Source organism: Nothobranchius furzeri, chromosome 7, assembly GCF_043380555.1.
Source record: "Nothobranchius furzeri strain GRZ-AD chromosome 7, NfurGRZ-RIMD1, whole genome shotgun sequence".
Taxonomy (NCBI): domain Eukaryota; kingdom Metazoa; phylum Chordata; class Actinopteri; order Cyprinodontiformes; family Nothobranchiidae; genus Nothobranchius; species Nothobranchius furzeri.
In genome coordinates, this window is record NC_091747.1 from 42,895,944 (window position 1) to 42,909,811 (window position 13,868).

A 13,868-nucleotide genomic window follows, 5' to 3' on the forward strand; every position below is an offset into this window, starting at 1 on the left:
AGCTTTTGAAGTTGAACATCAATCTTCTAAAGATCCAAAGTGTTTTGGGAATGGGTAGAACTTGAATGAAAACAATTGCTTTTGATTGGGCAACTTCATTTCAGACATTTGACCAAACTTACAACTAATCGATTGTATTCATTACGATAGCCAGCAGTCTTACTTGGGATAAGTGGTTCTACAAGGTCTATGAAATAGCAAAGGACAACTTCAGAGGGTAGGTCACAATTCAACCTCTGCAACTTTATTATACAACTCCAATCGTCTGTTAAGATGGCCGAGCGGTCAAAGGTGCCAGACTCAAGCATTGCGTCCATTCCAATATGGGGATTCTGGTCTCCAGTAGGAGGCGTGGGTTCAAATCCCACTCTTGACACATGCATTAACTAGAAACAAAGGTTTATGATTAATTTTATCTCAAGAATAAAGATCTCTGGACGCTATCAAGAGCAATTTATTCAAAGATGGGTGGGTGTATCTTTGGTGTACAGATCTGCAGAAAGACATATGTTGGTCTTTTTCTAAATTTTTTAGAAAAGTGCTTTTCTGTTAACAATGTTGTTATCTAAAATAAAAAAACTTAAAAATAACTACTGTGCCACTCATTTGAAGATTTGTGCGCTTATGTGACAAACTTTTTTACAGTGTCATCAACCAATGAATGAATGAAAGAAAGAATCTATCTATCTATCTATCTATCTATCTATCTATCTATCTATCTATCTATCTATCTATCTATCTATCTATCTATCTATCTATCTATCATCTATCTATCTATCTATCTATCTATCTATCTATCTATCTATCTATCTGACTATTTTACTCTGTTTCTGTCTGTAATCATTTTGTAGCCTGACTAGCTCAGCCGGTAGAGCATGAGACGTTTAATCTCAGGGTCATGGGTTCAAGTCCCATGTTAGGCATAGATTCTAAAGGCAACATCTGTATATTCATGTGTAATCTTTCTACTAGTTCTTTTGTGATAAGAATTGCAGGTGCAGGCATAAGAATTTGGGACTTTATTTGAGTTTTTTCTTAGTGTTGTCTGAGTTTAAAACTTCCCCCATCTATGGCAACAATTTCTGTTTTTCAAGCAAACGCATTTTGATTCAGGGTAAACTGGTGACACTGCATGAAAACATACTCTGTCAAAGGATTATGCGCCCATCGTGGGGCTCGAACCCATGACCCTGAGATTAAGAGTATCATGCTCTACCGACTGAGCTAGTCGGGCATTTGACAATCTTGACAAGTTTGACAACGTGAGGTGACACTGTTTTACCATACAGGGTTTGTTGCCCTGGTCCTTCAGATACAACAAATTACTGTAACTCAGTAACAATAAAAGAGCTTTTGAAGTTGAACACAAATCTTCTACAGATCCAAAGTGTTTTGGGAATGGGTAGAACTTGAATGAAAACAATTGCTTTTGATTGGGCAACTTCATTTCAGACATTTGACCAAACTTACAACTTATCGATTGTATTCATTATCACAGCCAGCAGTCTTACTTGGGATAAGTGGTTCTACAAGGTCAATGAGATAGCAAAGGACAACTTCAGAGGGTAGGTCACAATTCAACCTCTGCAACTTTATTATACAATTCCAATCGTATGTTAAGATGGCAGAGCGGTCAAAGGCGCCAGACTCAAGCATTGCTTCCATTCCAATATGGGGATTCTGGTCTCCAGTAGGAGGCGTGGGTTCAAATCACACTCTTGACACATGCATTAACTAGAAACAAAGGTTTATGATTAATTTTATCTCAAGAATAAAGATCTCTGGACGCTATCAAGAGCAATTTATTCAAAGATGGGTGGGTGAATCTTTGGTGTACAGATCTGCAGAAAGACATATGTTGGTCTTTTTCTAAATTTTTTAGAAAAGTGCTTTTCTGTTAACAATGTTGTTATCTAACATAAAAAAAAACTTAAAAATAACTACTGTGCCACTCATTTGAAGATTTGTGCGCTTATGTGACAAACTTTTTTACAGTGTCATCAACCAATGAATGAATGAAAGAATCTATCTATCTATCTATCTATCTATCTATCTATCTATCTATCTATCTATCTATCTATCTATCTATCTATCTATCTATCTATCTATCTATCTATCATCTATCTATCTATCTATCTATCTATCTATCTATCTATCTATCTGACTATTTTACTCTGTGTCTGTCTGCAATGATTTTGTAGCCTGACTAGCTCAGCCGGTAGAGCATGAGACTTTTAATCTCACGGTCATGGGTTCAAGTCCCATGTTAGTCATAGATTCTAAAGGCAACATCTGTCCATTCATGTGTAATCTTTCTACTAGGTCTTTTGTGAGAAGAATTGCAGGTGCTGGCATAAGAATTTGGGACTTTATTTGAGTTTTTTCTTAGTGTTGTCTGAGCTTAAAACTTCCCCCATCTATGGCAACAATTTCTGTTTTTCAAGCAAACGCATTTTGATTCAGGGTAAACTGGTGACACTGCATGAAAACATACTCTGTCAAAGGCCTAAGCACCCAACGTGGGGCTCGAACCCACGACCCTGAGATTAAGAGTCTCATGCTCTACCGACTGAGCTAGTCGGGCATTTGATGATCTTGACAAGTTTGACAACGTGAGGTGACACTGTTTTGCCATACAGGGTTTGTTGCCCTGGTCCTTCAGATACAACAAATTACTGTAACTCAGTAACAATAAAAGAGCTTTTGAAGTTGAACACCAATCTTCCAAAGATCCAAAGTGTTTTGGGAATGAGTAGAACTTGAATGAAAACAATTGCTTTTGATTGGGCAACTTCATTTCAGACATTTGACCAAACTTACAACTTATCGATTGTATTCATTATGACAGCCAGCAGTCTTACTTGGGATAAGTGGTTCTACAAGGTCAATGAAATAGCAAAGGACAACTTCAGAGGGTAGGTCACAATTCAACCTCTGCAACTTTATTATACAACTCCAATCTTCAGACAAGACGGCCGAGCGGTCAAAGGCGCCAGACTCAAGCATTGCGTCCATTCTAATATGGGGATTATGGTCTCCAGAAGGAGGCGTGGGTTCAAATCCCACTCTTGACACATTCATTAACTAGAAACAAAGGTTTATGATTAATTTTATCTCAAGAAAAAAGATCCCTGGACGCTATCAAGAGCAATTTATTCAAAGATGGGTGGGTGTATCTTTGGTGTACAGATCTGCAGAAAGACTTATGTTGGTCTTTATCTAAATTTTTTAGAAAAGTGCTTTTCTGTTAACAATGTTGTTATCTAAAATAAAAAAAACTTCAAAAATAACTACTGTGCCACTCCTTTGAAAATTTGTGCGCTTATGTGACAAACTTCTTTACAGTGTCATCAACCAATGAATGAATGAATGAAAGAATCTATCTATCTATCTATCTATCTATCTATCTATCTATCTATCTATCTATCTATCTATCTATCTATCTATCTATCTGACTATTTTACTCTGTTTCTTTCTGTAATCATTTTGTAGCCTGACTAGCTCAGCTGGTAGAGCATGAGACTTAATCTCAGGGTCATGGGTTCAAGTCCCATGTCAGGCATGGATTCTAAAGGCAACATCTGTCTATTCATGTGTAATCTTTCTACTAGTTCTTTTGTGAGAAGAATTGCAGGTGCTGGCATAAGAATTTGGGACTTTATTTGAGTTTTTTCTTAGTGTTGTCTGAGCTTAAAACTTCCCCCAATCGATGGCAACAATTTCTGTTTTTCAAGAAAACGCATTTTGATTCAGGGTAAACTGGTGACACTGCATGAAAACATACTCTGTCAAAGGCCAAAGCACCCAACGTGGGGCTCGAACCCACGACCGTGAGATTAAGAGTCTCATGCTCTACCGACTGAGCTAGTCGGGCATTTGACAATCTTGACAAGTTTGACAACGTGAGGTGACACTGTTTTGCCATACAGGGTTTGTTGCCCTGGTCCTTCAGATATAACAAATTACTGTAACTCAGTAACAATAAAAGAGCTTTTGAAGTTGAACATCAATCTTCTAAAGATCCAAAGTGTTTTGGGAATGGGTAGAACTTGAATGAAAACAATTGCTTTTGATTGGGCAACTTCATTTCAGACATTTGACCAAACTTACAACTAATCGATTGTATTCATTACGATAGCCAGCAGTCTTACTTGGGATAAGTGGTTCTACAAGGTCTATGAAATAGCAAAGGACAACTTCAGAGGGTAGGTCACAATTCAACCTCTGCAACTTTATTATACAACTCCAATCGTCTGTTAAGATGGCCGAGCGGTCAAAGGCGCCAGACTCAAGCATTGCTTGCATTCCAATATGGGGATTCTGGTCTCCAGTAGGAGGCGTGGGTTCAAATCCCACTCTTGACACATGCATTAACTAGAAACAAAGGTTTATGATTAATTTTATCTCAAGAATAAAGATCTCTGGACGTTATCAAGAGCAATTTATTCAAAGATGGGTGGGTGTATCTTTGGTGTACAGATCTGCAGAAAGACATATGTTGGTCTTTTTCTAAATTTTTTAGAAAAGTGCTTTTCTGTTAACAATGTTGTTATCTAAAATAAAAAAAACTTAAAAATAACTACTGTGCCACTCATTTGAAGATTTGTGCGCTTATGTGACAAACTTTTTTACAGTGTCATCAACCAATGAATGAATGAAAGAAAGAATCTATCTATCTATCTATCTATCTATCTATCTATCTATCTATCTATCTATCTATCTATCTATCTATCTATCTATCTATCTATCTATCTATCTATCTATCTATCTATCTATTTATCTGACTATTTTACTCTGTGTCTGTCTGCAATGATTTTGTAGCCTGACTAGCTCAGCCGGTAGAGCATGAGACTTTTAATCTCACGGTCATGGGTTCAAGTCCCATGTTAGGCATAGATTCTAAAGGCAACATCTGTCCATTCATGTGTAATCTTTCTACTAGGTCTTTTGTGAGAAGAATTGCAGGTGCTGGCATAAGAATTTGGGACTTTATTTGAGTTTTTTCTTAGTGTTGTCTGAGCTTAAAACTTCCCCCAATCTATGGCAACAATTTCTGTTTTTCAAGCAAACGCATTTTGATTCAGGGTAAACTGGTGACACTGCATGAAAACATACTCTGTCAAAGGCCTAAGCACCCAACGTGGGGCTCGAACCCACGACCCTGAGATTAAGAGTCTCATGCTCTACCGACTGAGCTAGTCGGGCATTTGATGATCTTGACAAGTTTGACAACGTGAGGTGACACTGTTTTGCCATACAGGGTTTGTTGCCCTGGTCCTTCAGATACAACAAATTACTGTAACTCAGTAACAATAAAAGAGCTTTTGAAGTTGAACACCAATCTTCCAAAGATCCAAAGTGTTTTGGGAATGGGTAGAACTTGAATGAAAACAATTGCTTTTGATTGGGCAACTTCATTTCAGACATTTGACCAAACTTACAACTTATCGATTGTATTCATTATGACAGCCAGCAGTCTTACTTGGGATAAGTGGTTCTACAAGGTCAATGAAATAGCAAAGGACAACTTCAGAGGGTAGGTCACAATTCAACCTCTGCAACTTTATTATACAACTCCAATCTTCAGACAAGACGGCCGAGCGGTCAAAGGCGCCAGACTCAAGCATTGCGTCTATTCTAATATGGGGATTATGGTCTCCAGAAGGAGGCGTGGGTTCAAATCCCACTCTTGACACATTCATTAACTAGAAACAAAGGTTTATGATTAATTTTATCTCAAGAAAAAAGATCCCTGGACGCTATCAAGAGCAATTTATTCAAAGATGGGTGGGTGTATCTTTGGTGTACAGATCTGCAGAAAGACTTATGTTGGTCTTTATCTAAATTTTTTAGAAAAGTGCTTTTCTGTTAACAATGTTGTTATCTAAAATAAAAAAAACTTCAAAAATAACTACTGTGCCACTCATTTGAAGATTTGTGCGCTTATGTGACAAACTTCTTTACAGTGTCATCAACCAATGAATGAATGAATGAAAGAATCTATCTATCTATCTATCTATCTATCTATCTATCTATCTATCTATCTATCTATCTATCTATCTATCTATCTATCTATCTATCTGACTATTTTACTCTGTTTCTTTCTGTAATCATTTTGTAGCCTGACTAGCTCAGCTGGTAGAGCATGAGACTTAATCTCAGGGTCATGGGTTCAAGTCCCATGTCAGGCATGGATTCTAAAGGCAACATCTGTCTATTCATGTGTAATCTTTCTACTAGTTCTTTTGTGAGAAGAATTGCAGGTGCTGGCATAAGAATTTGGGACTTTATTTGAGTTTTTTCTTAGTGTTGTCTGAGCTTAAAACTTCCCCCAATCGATGGCAACAATTTCTGTTTTTCAAGAAAACGCATTTTGATTCAGGGTAAACTGGTGACACTGCATGAAAACATACTCTGTCAAAGGCCAAAGCACCCAACGTGGGGCTCGAACCCACGACCGTGAGATTAAGAGTCTCATGCTCTACCGACTGAGCTAGTCGGGCATTTGACAATCTTGACAAGTTTGACAACGTGAGGTGACACTGTTTTGCCATACAGGGTTTGTTGCCCTGGTCCTTCAGATATAACAAATTACTGTAACTCAGTAACAATAAAAGAGCTTTTGAAGTTGAACATCAATCTTCTAAAGATCCAAAGTGTTTTGGGAATGGGTAGAACTTGAATGAAAACAATTGCTTTTGATTGGGCAACTTCATTTCAGACATTTGACCAAACTTACAACTAATCGATTGTATTCATTACGATAGCCAGCAGTCTTACTTGGGATAAGTGGTTCTACAAGGTCTATGAAATAGCAAAGGACAACTTCAGAGGGTAGGTCACAATTCAACCTCTGCAACTTTATTATACAACTCCAATCGTCTGTTAAGATGGCCGAGCGGTCAAAGGTGCCAGACTCAAGCATTGCTTGCATTCCAATATGGGGATTCTGGTCTCCAGTAGGAGGCGTGGGTTCAAATCCCACTCTTGACACATGCATTAACTAGAAACAAAGGTTTATGATTAATTTTATCTCAAGAATAAAGATCTCTGGACGCTATCAAGAGCAATTTATTCAAAGATGGGTGGGTGTATCTTTGGTGTACAGATCTGCAGAAAGACATATGTTGGTCTTTTTCTAAATTTTTTAGAAAAGTGCTTTTCTGTTAACAATGTTGTTATCTAAAATAAAAAAACTTAAAAATAACTACTGTGCCACTCATTTGAAGATTTGTGCGCTTATGTGACAAACTTTTTTACAGTGTCATCAACCAATGAATGAATGAAAGAAAGAATCTATCTATCTATCTATCTATCTATCTATCTATCTATCTATCTATCTATCTATCTATCTATCTATCTATCTATCATCTATCTATCAATCTATCTATCTATCTATCTATCTATCTGACTATTTTACTCTGTTTCTGTCTGTAATCATTTTGTAGCCTGACTAGCTCAGCCGGTAGAGCATGAGACGTTTAATCTCAGGGTCATGGGTTCAAGTCCCATGTTAGGCATAGATTCTAAAGGCAACATCTGTATATTCATGTGTAATCTTTCTACTAGTTCTTTTGTGATAAGAATTGCAGGTGCAGGCATAAGAATTTGGGACTTTATTTGAGTTTTTTCTTAGTGTTGTCTGAGTTTAAAACTTCCCCCATCTATGGCAACAATTTCTGTTTTTCAAGCAAACGCATTTTGATTCAGGGTAAACTGGTGACACTGCATGAAAACATACTCTGTCAAAGGATTATGCGCCCATCGTGGGGCTCGAACCCATGACCCTGAGATTAAGAGTATCATGCTCTACCGACTGAGCTAGTCGGGCATTTGACAATCTTGACAAGTTTGACAACGTGAGGTGACACTGTTTTACCATACAGGGTTTGTTGCCCTGGTCCTTCAGATACAACAAATTACTGTAACTCAGTAACAATAAAAGAGCTTTTGAAGTTGAACACAAATCTTCTACAGATCCAAAGTGTTTTGGGAATGGGTAGAACTTGAATGAAAACAATTGCTCTTGATTGGGCAACTTCATTTCAGACATTTGACCAAACTTACAACGTATCGATTGTATTCATTATGACAGCCAGAAGTCTTACTTGGGATAAGTGGTTCTACAAGGTCAATGAAATAGCAACGGACAACTTCAGAGGGTAGGACACAATTCAACCTCTGCAACTTGATTATACCACTCCAATCTTCAGTCAAGATGGCCGAGCGGTCAAAGGCGCCAGACTCAAGCATTGCTTCCATTCCAATATGGGGATTCTGGTCTCCAGTAGGAGGCGTGGGTTCAAATCCCACTCTTGACACATTCATTAACTAGTAACAAAGGTTTATGATTAATTTTATCTCAAGAATAAAGATCTCTGGATGGTATCAAGAGCAATTTATTCAAAGATGGGTGGGTGAATCTTTGGTGTACAGATCTGCAGAAAGACATATGTTGGTCTTTTTCTAAATTTTTTAGAAAAGTGCTTTTCTGTTAACAATGTTGTCATCTAACATAAAAAAAACTTAAAAATAACTAATGTGCCACTCATTTGAAGATTTGTGCGCTTATGTGACAAACTTTTTTACAGTGTCATCAACCAATGAATTAATGAATGAAAGAATCTATCTATCTATCTATCTATCTATCTATCTATCTATCTATCTATCTATCTATCTATCTATCTATCATCTATCTATCTATCTATCTATCTATCTATCTATCTATCTATCTATCTATCTATCTATCTATCTGACTATTTTACTCTGTGTCTGTCTGCAATGACTTTGTAGCCTGACTAGCTCAGCTGGTAGAGCATGAGACTTTTAATCTCAGGATCATGGGTTCAAGTCCAATGTTAGGCATAGATTCTAAAGGCAACATCTGTCTATTCATGTGTAATCTTTGTACTAGTTCTTTTGTGAGAAGAATTGCAGGTGCAGGCATAAGAATTTGGGACTTTATTTGAGTTTGTTCTTAGTGTTGCCTGAGTTTAAAACTTCCCCCAGCTATGGCAACATTTTCTGTTTTTCAAGCAAACGCATTTTAATTCGGGGTAAACTGGTGACACTGCATGAAAACATACTCTGTCAAAGGACTAAGCGCACATCGTGGGGCTCGAACCCATGACCCTGAGATTAAGAGTAACATGCTCTACCGACTGAGCTACTCGGGCACTTGACAATCTTGACAAGTTTGACAACGTGAGGTGACACTGTTTTGCCATACAGGGTTTGTTGCCCTGGTCCTTCAGATACAACAAATTACTGTAACTCAGTAACAATAAAAGAGCTTTTGAAGTTGAACACCAATCTTCCAAAGATCCAAAGTGTTTTGGGAATGGGTAGAACTTGAATGAAAACAATTGCTTTTGATTGGGCAACTTCATTTCAGACATTTGACCAAACTTACAACTTATCGATTGTATTCATTATGACAGCCAGCAGTCTTACTTGGGATAAGTGGTTCTACAAGGTCAATGAAATAGCAAAGGACAACTTCAGAGGGTAGGTCACAATTCAACCTCTGCAACTTTATTATACAACTCCAATCTTTAGTTAAGATGGCCGAGCGGTCAAAGGCGCCAGACTCAAGCATTGCTTCCATTCCAATATGGGGATTCTGGTCTCCAGTAGGAGGCGTTGGTTCAAATCCCACTCTTGACACATTCATTAACTAGAAACAAAGGTTTATGATTAATTTTATCTCAAGAATAAAGATCTCTGGACGCTATCAAGAGCAATTTATTCAAAGATGGGTGGGTGAATCTTTGGTGTACAGATCTGCAGAAAGACATATGTTGGTCTTTTTCTAAATTTTTTAGAAAAGTGCTTTTCTGTTAACAATGTTGTTATCTAACATAAAAAAAACTTAAAAATAATGTGCCACTCATTTGAAGATTTGTGCGCTTATGTGACAAACTTTTTTACAGTGTCATCAACCAATGAATTAATGAATGAAAGAATCTATCTATCTATCTATCTATCTATCTATCTATCTATCTATCTATCTATCTATCTATCTATCTATCTATCTATCTATCTATCTATCTATCTGACTATTTTACTCTGTGTCTGTCTGCAATGGTTTTGTAGCCTGACTAGCTCAGCCGGTAGAGCATGAGACTTTTAATCTCAGGGTCATGGGTTCAAGTCCCATGTTAGGCATAGATTCTAAAGGCAATATCTGTCCATTCATGTGTAATCTTTCTACTAGTTCTTTTGTGAGAAGAATTGCAGGTGCTGGCATAAGAATTTGGGACTTTATTTGAGTTTTTTCTTAGTGTTGTCTGAGCTTAAAACTTCCCCCAATCTATGGCAACAATTTCTGTTTTTCAAGCAAACGCATTTTGATTCAGGGTAAACTGGTGACACTGCATGAAAACATACTCTGTCAAAGGCCTAAGCACCCAACGTGGGGCTCGAACCCACGACCCTGAGATTAAGAGTCTCATGCTCTACCGACTGAGCTAGTCAGGCATTTGATGATCTTGACAAGTTTGACAACGTGAGGTGACACTGTTTTGCCATACAGGGTTTGTTGCCCTGGTCCTTCAGATACAAAAAATTACTGTAACTCAGTAACAATAAAAGAGCTTTTGAAGTTGAACACCAATCTTCCAAAGATCCAAAATGTTTTGGGAATGGGTAGAACTTGAATGAAAACAATTGCTTTTGATTGGGCAACTTCATTTCAGACATTTGACCAAACTTACAACTTATCGATTGTATTCATTATGACAGACAGCAGTCTTACTTGGGATAAGTGGTTCTTTAAGGTCAATGAAATAGCAAAGGACAACTTCAGAGGGTAGGTCACAATTCAACCTCTGCAACTTTATTATACAACTCCAATCTTCAGACAAGATGGCCGAGCGGTCAAAGGCGCCAGACTCAAGCATTGCTTCCATTCTAATATGGGGATTATGGTCTCCAGAAGGAGGAGTGGGTTCAAATCACACTCTTGACACATTCATTAACTAGAAACAAAGGTTTATGATTAATTTTATCTCAAGAATAAAGATCCCTGGACGCTATCAAGAGCAATTTATTCAAAGATGGGTGGGTGTATCTTTGGTGTACAGATCTGCAGAAAGACATATGTTGGTCTTTATCTAAATTTTTTAGAAAAGTGCTTTTCTGTTAACAATGTTGTTATCTAAAATAAAAAAAACTTCAAAAATAACTACTGTGCCACTCATTTGAAGATTTGTGCGCTTATGTGACAAACTTCTTTACAGTGTCATCAACCAATGAATGAATGAATGAATGAATCTATCTATCTATCTATCTATCTATCTCTCTATCTCTCTATCTATCATCTATCCATCTATCTGACTATTTTACTCTGTTTCTTTCTGTAATCATTTTTTAGCCTGACTAGCTCAGCTGGTAGAGCATGAGACTTAATCTCAGGGTCATTGGTTCAAGTCCCATGTAAGGCATAGATTCTAAAGGCAACGTCTGTCTATTCATGTGTAATCTTTCTACTAGTTCTTTTGTGAGAAGAATTGCAGGTGCTGGCATAAGAATTTGGGATGTTATTTGAGTTTTTTCTTAGTGTTGTCTGAGCTTAAAACTTCCCCCAATCGATGGCAACAATTTCTGTTTTTCAAGAAAACGCATTTTGATTCAGGGTAAACTGGTGACACTGCATGAAAACATACTCTGTCAAAGGCCAAAGCACCCAACGTGGGGCTCGAACCCATGACCGTGAGATTAAGAGTCTCATGCTCTACCGACTGACCTAGTCGGGCATTTGACAATCTTGACAAGTTTGACAACGTGAGGTGACACTGTTTTGCCATACAGGGTTTGTTGCCCTGGTCCTTCAGATACAACAAATTACTGTAACTCAGTAACAATAAAAGAGCTTTTGAAGTTGAACATCAATCTTCTAAAGATCCAAAGTGTTTTGGGAATGGGTAGAACTTGAATGAAAACAATTGCTTTTGATTGGGCAACTTCATTTCAGACATTTGACCAAACTTACAACTTATCGATTGTATTCATTATCACAGCCAGCAGTCTTACTTGGGATAAGTGGTTCTACAAGGTCAATGAAATAGCAAAGGACAACTTCAGAGGGTAGGTCACAATTCAACCTCTGCAACTTTATTATACAACTCCAATCGTCTGTTAAGATGGCCGAGCGGTCAAAGGCGCCAGACTCAAGCATTGCTTCCATTCCAATATGGGTATTCTGGTCTCCAGTAGGAGGTGTGGGTTCAAATCCCACTCTTGACACATGCATTACCTAGAAACAAAGGTTTATGATTAATTTTATCTCAAGAATAAAGATCTCTGGACGCTATCAAGAGCAATTTATTCAAAGATGGGTGGGTGTATCTTTGGTGTACAGATCTGCAGAAAGACATATGTTGGTCTTTTTCTAAATTTTTTAGAAAAGTGCTTTTCTGTTAACAATGTTGTTATCTAAAATAAAAAAAAACTTAAAATAACTACTGTTCCACTCATTTGAAGATTTGTGCGCTTATGTGACAAACTTTTTTACAGTGTCATCAACCAATGAATGAATGAAAGAAAGAATATATCTATCTATCTATCTATCTATCTATCTATCTATCTATCTATCTATCTATCTATCTATCTATCTATCTATCTATCTATCTATCTATCTATCTATCTATCATCTATCTATCTTTCTATTTGACAATTTTACTCTGTTTCTGTCTGTAATCATTTTGTAGCCTGACTAGCTCAGCCGGTAGAGCATGAAACTTTTAATCTCAGGGTCATGGGTTCAAGTCCCATGTCAGGCATAGATTCTAAAGGCAACATCTGTCTATTCATGTGTAATCTTTCTACTAGTTCTTTTGTGAGAAGAATTGCAGGTGCTGGCATAAGAATTTGGGATGTTATTTGAGTTTTTTCTTAGTGTTGTCTGAGCTTAAAACTTCCCCCAATCTATGGCAACAATTTCTGTTTTTCAAGCAAACGCATTTTGATTCAGGGTAAACTGGTGACACTGCATGAAAACATACTCTGTCAAAGGCCTAAGCACCCAACGTGGGGCTCGAACCCACGACCCTGAGATTAAGAGTCTCATGCTCTACCGACTGAGCTAGTCGGGCATTTGATGAGCTTGACAAGTTTGACAACGTGAGGTGACACTGTTTTGCCATACAGGGTTTGTTGCCCTGGTCCTTCAGATACAACAAATTACTGTAACTCAGTAACAATAAAAGAGCTTTTGAAGTTGAACACCAATCTTCCAAAGATCCAAAGTGTTTTGGGAATGGGTAGAACTTGAATGAAAACAATTGCTTTTGATTGGGCAACTTCATTTCAGACATTTGACCAAACTTACAACTTATCGATTGTATTCATTATGACAGCCAGCAGTCTTACTTGGGATAAGTGGTTCTACAAGGTCAATGAAATAGCAAAGGACAACTTCAGAGGGTAGGTCACAATTCAACCTCTGCATCTTTATTATACAACTCCAATCTTCAGACAAGATGGCCGAGCGGTCAAAGGCGCCATTCTCAAGCATTGCTTCCATTCTAATATGGGGATTATGGTCTCCAGAAGGAGGTGTGGGTTCAAATCCCACTCTTGACACATTCATTATCTAGAAACAAAGGTTTATGATTAATTTTATCTCAAGAATAAAGATCTCTGGACGCTATCAAGAGCAATTTATTCAAAGATGGGTGGGTGTATCTTTGGTGTACAGATCTGCAGAAAGGCATATGTTGGTCTTTATCTAAATTTTTTAGAAAAGTGCTTTTCTGTTAACAATGTTGTTATCTAAAATAAAAAAACTTCAAAAATAACTACTGTGCTACTCATTTGAAGATTTGTGCGCTTATGTGACAAACTTTTTTACAGTGTCATCAACCAAT

The 13,868-nt window shown here is 37.5% G+C and overlaps 14 non-coding genes across 14 annotated transcripts; 8 read left to right on the forward strand and 6 right to left on the reverse strand.

The window, feature by feature from the left end:
* The first annotated feature begins 267 nt into the window (after nucleotides 1-267).
* trnal-caa (transfer RNA leucine (anticodon CAA)) lies at nucleotides 268-376 on the forward strand. The gene is made up of 2 exons: nucleotides 268-305; nucleotides 331-376. It is a non-coding gene; the product is annotated as a tRNA-Leu (tRNA).
* Nucleotides 377-2,511: 2,135 nt separating this feature from the next.
* Nucleotides 2,512-2,584, reverse strand: trnak-cuu (transfer RNA lysine (anticodon CUU)). Its single transcript has one exon. It is a non-coding gene; the product is annotated as a tRNA-Lys (tRNA).
* Nucleotides 2,585-3,801: 1,217 nt separating this feature from the next.
* On the reverse strand, nucleotides 3,802-3,874 carry trnak-cuu (transfer RNA lysine (anticodon CUU)). Its single transcript has one exon. It is a non-coding gene; the product is annotated as a tRNA-Lys (tRNA).
* A 381-nt stretch (nucleotides 3,875-4,255) lies between these two features.
* On the forward strand, nucleotides 4,256-4,364 carry trnal-caa (transfer RNA leucine (anticodon CAA)). The gene is made up of 2 exons: nucleotides 4,256-4,293; nucleotides 4,319-4,364. It is a non-coding gene; the product is annotated as a tRNA-Leu (tRNA).
* A 456-nt stretch (nucleotides 4,365-4,820) lies between these two features.
* trnak-uuu (transfer RNA lysine (anticodon UUU)) lies at nucleotides 4,821-4,893 on the forward strand. Its single transcript has one exon. It is a non-coding gene; the product is annotated as a tRNA-Lys (tRNA).
* A 239-nt stretch (nucleotides 4,894-5,132) lies between these two features.
* On the reverse strand, nucleotides 5,133-5,205 carry trnak-cuu (transfer RNA lysine (anticodon CUU)). Its single transcript has one exon. It is a non-coding gene; the product is annotated as a tRNA-Lys (tRNA).
* Nucleotides 5,206-6,430: 1,225 nt separating this feature from the next.
* Nucleotides 6,431-6,503, reverse strand: trnak-cuu (transfer RNA lysine (anticodon CUU)). Its single transcript has one exon. It is a non-coding gene; the product is annotated as a tRNA-Lys (tRNA).
* A 381-nt stretch (nucleotides 6,504-6,884) lies between these two features.
* trnal-caa (transfer RNA leucine (anticodon CAA)) lies at nucleotides 6,885-6,993 on the forward strand. Its single transcript has 2 exons — nucleotides 6,885-6,922; nucleotides 6,948-6,993. It is a non-coding gene; the product is annotated as a tRNA-Leu (tRNA).
* Nucleotides 6,994-8,212: 1,219 nt separating this feature from the next.
* trnal-caa (transfer RNA leucine (anticodon CAA)) lies at nucleotides 8,213-8,321 on the forward strand. The gene is made up of 2 exons: nucleotides 8,213-8,250; nucleotides 8,276-8,321. It is a non-coding gene; the product is annotated as a tRNA-Leu (tRNA).
* A 1,773-nt stretch (nucleotides 8,322-10,094) lies between these two features.
* Nucleotides 10,095-10,167, forward strand: trnak-uuu (transfer RNA lysine (anticodon UUU)). Its single transcript has one exon. It is a non-coding gene; the product is annotated as a tRNA-Lys (tRNA).
* Nucleotides 10,168-10,406: 239 nt separating this feature from the next.
* Nucleotides 10,407-10,479, reverse strand: trnak-cuu (transfer RNA lysine (anticodon CUU)). The gene has a single exon. It is a non-coding gene; the product is annotated as a tRNA-Lys (tRNA).
* A 1,658-nt stretch (nucleotides 10,480-12,137) lies between these two features.
* On the forward strand, nucleotides 12,138-12,246 carry trnal-caa (transfer RNA leucine (anticodon CAA)). The gene is made up of 2 exons: nucleotides 12,138-12,175; nucleotides 12,201-12,246. It is a non-coding gene; the product is annotated as a tRNA-Leu (tRNA).
* Nucleotides 12,247-12,709: 463 nt separating this feature from the next.
* On the forward strand, nucleotides 12,710-12,782 carry trnak-uuu (transfer RNA lysine (anticodon UUU)). The gene has a single exon. It is a non-coding gene; the product is annotated as a tRNA-Lys (tRNA).
* A 239-nt stretch (nucleotides 12,783-13,021) lies between these two features.
* Nucleotides 13,022-13,094, reverse strand: trnak-cuu (transfer RNA lysine (anticodon CUU)). Its single transcript has one exon. It is a non-coding gene; the product is annotated as a tRNA-Lys (tRNA).
* Nucleotides 13,095-13,868: the final 774 nt, after the last annotated feature.